Genomic DNA, 7,598 nt, shown 5'->3' with positions numbered 1-7,598 from the left:
GAAACATAGATCAGAGTATTTTCTAAATGGTGAGAAGCTCGGAACTGTGGAGGAGCAGAGAGATTTAGGGGTCCAAGTACAGAAATCACTAAAAGCTAGTGGACAGGTACAAAAAATAATTTAAAAGGCTAATGGAATGTTGGTCTTTATCTCAAGGGGGCTAGAATACAAAGGGGTGGAAGTTACGTTACAGCTGTACAGAGCTCTGGTCAGAGCCCATCTGGAGAACTGCATTCAGTCCTGGGCACCGCATCTCAGGAAGGATATATTGGCCTTGGAGGGGGTGCAGCGCAGATTAAGAACATAAGAACATAAGAAATTGGAGCAGGAGTAGGCCAATCGGCCCCTCGAGCCTGCTCCGCCATTCAATAAGATCATGGCTGATCTGATCCCAACCACAAATCTAAAGAACACAAGAAGTAGGAGCAGGACCCGGCCACAAGCCCCTGGGCCCTCTCCGCCACCCACAGGGCATTGACCGATCCGAACTCAGCTTCATGTCCAATTTCCTGCCCGCTCCCCGTAACCCCTAATTCCCTTTACTTCTAGGAAACTGTCTATTTCTGTTTTAAATTTATCTAATGATGTAGCTTCCACAGCTTCCTGGGGCAGCAAATTCCACAGACCTACCACCCTCTGAGTGAAGAAGTTTCTCCTCATCTCAGTTTTGAAAGAGCAGCCCCTTATTCTAAGATTATGCCCCCTAGTTCTAGTTTCACCCATCCTTGGGAACATCCTTACCGCATCCACCCGATCAAGCCCCTTCACAATCTTATATGTTTCAATAAGATCGCCTCTCATTCTTCTGAACTCCAATGAGTAAAGTCCCAATCTACTCAACCTCTCCTCATATGTCCGCCCCCTCATCCCCGGGATTAACCGAGTGAACCTTCTTTGTACTGCCTCGAGAGCAAGTATGTCTTTTCTTAAGTATGGAGACCAAAACTGTATGCAGTATTCCAGGTGCGGTCTCACCAATACCCTATATAACTGCAGCAATACCTCCCTGTTTTTATATTCTATCCCCCTAGCAATAAAAGCCAACATTCCGTTGGCTTTCTTGATCACCTGCTGCACCTGCATACCAACTTTTTGATTTTCTTGCACTAGGACCCCCAGATCCCTTTGTACTGCAGTACTTTCCAGTCTCTCGCCATTAAGAAAATAACTTGCTCTCTGATTTTTCCTGCCAAAGTGCATAACCTCACATTTTCCAATATTATATTGCATCTGCCAAATCTCCGCCCACTCACCCAGCTTGTCTATATCCCCCTGCAGGTTTTTTATGTCCTCCTCACTCTCTACTTTCCCTCCCATCTTTGTATCATCTGCAAATTTTGATATGTTGCACTCGGTCCCCTCCTCCAAATCATTAATATAGATTGTAAAGAGTTGGGGACCCAGCACCGACCCCTCAAGACCCTAGGATGGAAGCCATCAGGTCCAGGGGATTTATCCGCTTTGAGTCCCATTATTTTACTGAGTACCAATTCCTTAGTGATTTTAATCGTATTTAGCTCCTCCCCCCCTAGAGCCCCCTGTTTGTCCAGTGTTGGGATATTCTTAGTGTCCTCTACTGTAAAGACTGAAACAAAATATTTGTTCAGCATTTTTGCCATCTCCATGTTTCCCACCATTAATTTCCCGGTCTCATCCTCTAAGGGACCTACGTTTGCCTTAGCCACCCTTTTTCTTTTTATATAACTATAGAAACTCTTGCTATCTGTTTTTATATTTTTTGCTAATTTCTTTTCATAATCTAACTTCCCTTTCTTAATCAATCCTTTAGTTACTTTTTGCTGTCTTTTGAAGAATTCCCAATCTTCTATCCTCCCACTATGTTTGGCTACCTTATATGTCCTTGTTTTTAGTCTGATACTATCCTTGATTTCTTTACTTAGCCACGGATGGCTGTCATTTCTTTTACACCCTTTTTTCCTCGGTGGAATATATTTATTTTGAAAGTTGTAAAATAACTCCCTAAATGAACACCACTGCTCATGTACCGTCTTACCCTTTAATCTATTTTCCCAGTCCACTTTAATCAATTCCGCTCTCATACCATCATAGTCTCCTTTATTCAAGCTCAGTACGCTTGTTTGAGAATCAACCTTCTCACCCTCTAATTGGATATGGAATTCAACCATGTTGTGGTCGCTCGTTCCAAGGGGATCCTTAACTAGGACATTATTAATTAATCCTGACTCATTACACAGGACCAGGTCCAAGGTTGCCTGCCCCCTTGTAGGATCAGTTACATACTGCTCAAGAAATCCATCCCTGATGCACTCAATGAACTCGTCCTCAAGGCTGCTCTGCCCAATTTGATTTGTCCAGTTAATATGATAATTAAAATCCCCCATAATTATAGCTGTTCCCTTATTACATGCCCCGACTATTTCCTGATTAATACTTCTTCCAGCAGAGTTGCAACTATTAGGAGGCCTATATACTACGCCCACTAATGTTTTTTTCCCCTTATTATTCCTTATCTCCACCCAAACTGTTTAATTATCTTGATGCTTTGTCCCAATATCATTTATCTGTATTACAGTGATTCCTTCCTTTATTAACATAGCCACCCCACCTCCCCTTCCTTCCTGCCTGTCCTTCCTGATTGTTAAATACCCTGGCATATTTAATTCCCAGTCGTTGTCACCCTGCAGCCATGTTTCTGTAATGGCCACAAGATCATACCCATACGTAGTTATTTGTGCCGCTAACTCGTCCATTTTATTACGAATGCTACGTGCATTCAGATAAAGAACTTTCAAATCTGTTTTGTGACGCTTAGTTCCTGCTTTTTCCTTTTTTAACACTTTACCTATTACTCCATACCTTCTGTCCCTTCCTGTTACGCTTTCCTCTCTCTCCCTGCTCAGATTCACCAGAATGATAATGGGGCTAAAAGGGTTAAATTATGAGGACAGGTGGCATAGACTAGACTTGTATTCCCTCGAGTGTAGAAGATTAAGGGGTGATCTAATTGAGGTGTTTAAGATGATTAAAGGATTTGATGGGGTCGATAGAGAGAAACTATTTCCTCTGGTGGGGGAGTCCAGAACAAGGGGGCATAATCTTGAAATTAGAGCTCGGCCGTTCAGGGGTGATGTCAGGAAGCACTTCTTCACACAAAGGGGAGTGAAAATCTGGAACTCCACCCCCCCCCCCCCCAACCCCGATTAAGCTGTTGAGGTGGGGGTCAAATGAAAATGTCAAAACTGAGATTGATCACGTTTTGTTAGGCAAGGGTATTAAAGGATACAGAACCAAAGCGGGTCGATAGAGTTAAAATACAGATCAGCCATGATCTAATTGAATGGCGGAAGAGGCTCGAGGGGCTGAATGGCCTCCTCCTCTTCCTATGTTCTCACTGTCTGTCAGGGTATCAGTTTCTACTTCAGGGGTTTCTTCCAACTGGGGCTTAAAATGTTAAATTGTGTCTTCAGTGGCCAGCAGCTGTGTCTGTTGAAGCGGTGCCAGCCAGGAGCTAGGAAGAAGCCTCCAGCTTTGCTGCCTTAACTCTATGCTCTCCCTGAGTGACAGATTTGTGGTTTGTGACTGTTATGATGTGTGAAATGACTTACCAGACATAGCCCATTGTTTATGATTCCTTGGGATCAATGTGGCCATGTGCCAGCTCGTCACCCGACTATTTTGTCAAGTGTACGCCTTGTAATCTCATCAAAGTTGGCTGCTAAAACCTACTTCAAAGAACATCAAAGGACAATATGATAAATAAACTGCTGCAGACGCAGACAGCCTTCCCCTGGGTCTCAGAGAAAGACCAGCCAACATCCAAGTTTCAAGCTGGAGAATGATAGAAGGAGATTTCTACTCAGAGCTTTTACTATATGGAACTGCTGTATGTTGAAAGCAGCAAAACGTTATTGCAGCTTATTAAAGTTCTTTTCTGGGCTGAGAAAGGAATTCTGAGGGAGAAATCTAATCCTTAGCTGGACTTTATCCTAACCATTAGAAAGAACTTGCATTTCTATAGCACCTTTCATGACTTCCCAAAGGGCTTTACAGTCTATGAAGTATTTTTGAAGTGTAGTCACTATTATAATGTAAGAAACGCGGCAGCCAATTTTCACACAGCAAGATCCCACAAAAAGCAATGTGATAATGACCAGATAATCTGTTTTTTAGTGATGTTGGTTGAGGGATAAATATTGACCAAGACACTGGGGAGAACTCCCTGCTCTTCTTTGAAACAGTGCCAGGGGATCTTTTATGTTCACCTGAGAGGGCCAGACAGGGCCTCAGTTTAATGTCTCATGTGAAAGACAGCACCACACTCACACTGGAAGCATCAGCCTAAATTATGTGCTTAAGTCTCTGGTGTGCGGACTTGAACTTATGACCTTCTGATTTAAGAGGTAAGAATGAAACACACTGAGCCACAGCTGACACCTGAATCTTATGCATTTAATCTTATAGCCATGTATTTCCTGCTGGGCCAGAAAAAATGTATTTTACTTGAAGTGTTTTTATAGTGTACGTTTTTGGTGTTCAGGTCCATGCACCACTCTCCCACTTTTACACTCAGACTGTGGAACCACTTTTTTATACAGAGTCCCACACACAGTGGGGTCAGCTGAATGCAACTCCCTCACTAAAACCCAGAACCCGACAGTAAAGTTACACCAAATGAAAAGCAAAATACTGTGGATGCTGGAAATCTGAAATAAAAAATGCTGGAAATACTCAGCAGGTCAGGCAGCATCTGTGGAGAAAGAAACAGAGTTAATGTTTCAGGTCAGTGACCTTTCGTCAGAACTGGAAGATGTTATAGATTTAACCGTTTTTAGGCAAGTACAGAGCCAGGCAAAGGGGGGGAGGGAAGAACAAAAGTGATGGTCTCTGATAGGGTTGTACATAGGGGTTGCCAACTCTGGTTGGACATATTCCTGGAGCTTTCATCACATGACCTCCAACCGCACCCCCCCCCCCACACTTCTGCCATTGGTCTCCCGATACGTCCATCGTCACGGTGCCCCGCCTTCTTGACTGTTGGTCAAACAGCCTTTTTTTCCAATGATTAAATGAATAAATGCATTTTTGTAATGAATAAATGCAAGTGTTCAAAAAAAAACAATTTTTTTTAATGCTGTTAGGATTTTTCTCCCGACTGCAATCTTTAATTCCTGGAGACTCCAGGGCAATCCTGGAGGGTTGGCAACCCTATCTGCACATTCACATTTTCGTTGACCTACAGCCTTGTCAGGATGAGGAAGCCTGATTCATTTCCACTGTCGAGTTCAGACGAGGGAGGGAGATCAGATCTCATTCTTGGCTGGACTCATACAGTGTAAAAATATCTTAATGTTCAAATTCAGGCATTTTACTCTTGAGATTCAGCAGTGAAAATAAGCTCAGGCTTTTATATTCTGGTTTCTAATTTCTGTTTTGAAAGGAATTAGTTCTCCGTGCTGTGGGAAAAGCACTTGGTTGAACTCAACAAGGACAAGACTACAAATCTTTCCTTTTTTTTATTGAAACAGGCTCTCAAATACCCAGGGAAAGCTCTCCCTACAGCTCAGGAGTTTATTCAGCGAGTAGCTGAGGCACACAGATCAGAAGGGCCTAGGCTTCATCCCCCAGCCTGTGCTGAGTTAGCTGATCCCACCTTGTGTGGTACTGAGGCCCACACAGATCTGAGGCCTACTACATACTCAGTGCTCTGCCTCCCTCAATATGGACTGAAGCGCTGTTGGCATTCAGCGCCTGCCCAGAAACGCTGCGTAATGCTCACTAAGTTCTCCAAGATTATGCAAATTAAGGGTACAGATACACAGTGACTGTTTCCAACAGGTGCCGAAAGGAGTTCACCTCAAAAGATTTTAATTTTGGTCCAGGTTAATATTTTACACAAAGCAAAATCCTGCAAACAGCATTGAAATGCTCAAGCAGTACATCTGTTTTTGGTAGTGTTGGTTGTGGGAGGAATATTAGCCAGGAGAACTCTCCTGCTCTTCTTCGAATAGTGCCTTGGTATCTTTAACATCCACTTGAACAGGTACACAGTTTAAACATCTCCTCTGAAAGACGGCACCTCCGACAGTGCAGCACTCCCTCAGTGGGGTGTCAGCCTGGATTATAGGCTCAAGTCTCTGGACTGGGACTTGAACCCACAACCTTCAGACTCAGAGGCAACTGAGTTGGAACAGATGGTGCACTGGATCTTGGTTTCAATGGACAGAGGAGGAAAAACGTCTGGGACAGAAGGTAGGAGGAAAGTTCAGAGGGGCAATAACGTGCCCTTGTATTCTCTCTAACTGTGCGAGAGAGGTGCTGGGAGGGTTAAGGATCATTTGAACTTTGCCAGCGCACCACTTTGAGTTACGTTGATGACACCTAAAATATTTGTTGAAAAACCACCACTGAATGTGGTTTAATCTTTGCGTGCCACACCGTGCACAAGTGCTGAGGCTGCACATTACCCGCAAGGATTGCATGAAAAGGCTGTGTTAGTGCGTGCTGCTTTTCAAGGGCTGCATGAGTGTAACAGGAAACCGCCTCCTTGATTTTCATCTCTGGATGTTTCGGTCTGGTGAACGCCCCAGTTTTCATTGCTGCTTTTTTGTACTATGTCTGGCATTCCAGCAAAAGCCAAAAAAACCCCAGGAAACTATATATAGCTAATGGCTGTCTTGCTGCCAGTCCCAGGGTTTCAATAAGTACTCTTTCTCCACCATCCGCTGTACTAAAAAAGAACACACACACACACAAAAAAGAAATAGTGAAGGACTGTTATTAATAGAAACATGCTGTATGGGCCATTTTTATAAGTATGCCATAAATTTGGGATGGAATTGGCCAGTCCCTCCACATATTCTTTCTGTACTTTTCCATTTTTTGATTCATTCACCACCCACTTTCTCCACTAAAGGCCCCTCACATCTACAACAATAACTTGCATTTGTATTAAGCCTTTTAGGTAGCAAATACATAGGAATTGCTAGACGAGAAAAGACCAAGGTCCATCTAGGAACATAGGAACAGGAGTAGGCCATTCAGCCCCTCGAGCCTGTTCCCCCATTCAATTAGATCATGGCTGATCTGTATCTGAACTCCATCGACCTACCTTGGTTCTGTAACCCTTAATACCCTTGCCTAACAAAAATCTATCAATCTCAGTTTTGAGACTTTCAATTGACCCCCAGCCTCAACAGCTTTTTGGGGGAGAGAGTTCTAGATTTCCATAGTATCATTGTAGGTACAGCACAGGAGGAGGCCATTTGGCCCACCATGCCTGTTTGGTAGAGCTATCCAATTAGTTCCACTACCCTTTGTGTGAAGAAGTACTTCCTGACATCACCCCTGAACGGCCTAGCTCTAATTTTAAGATTATGCCCCCTTGTTCTGGATTCTCCCACCAGAGGAAATAGTTTCTCTCCATCCACCCTATCAAATCCTTTAATCATTTTAAACACCTTAAAAATCTAGTTCACCTTCTACCATCCTGGTAGTCACATGATACAACGATAATGGAGTTGTTGATTAATCCTAGCAATCAATCTCTATCAATGAGTCTACAACAGACCCAGACATGAGGCGAGGAAAACCACCAGTGGTGGAGAGCCGACGTGAAA

This window comes from Heptranchias perlo, chromosome X, assembly GCF_035084215.1.
Source record: "Heptranchias perlo isolate sHepPer1 chromosome X, sHepPer1.hap1, whole genome shotgun sequence".
In the NCBI taxonomy this organism is placed as follows: Eukaryota; Metazoa; Chordata; class Chondrichthyes; order Hexanchiformes; family Hexanchidae; genus Heptranchias; species Heptranchias perlo.
Note: the sequence above shows the minus strand (reverse complement) of the source record.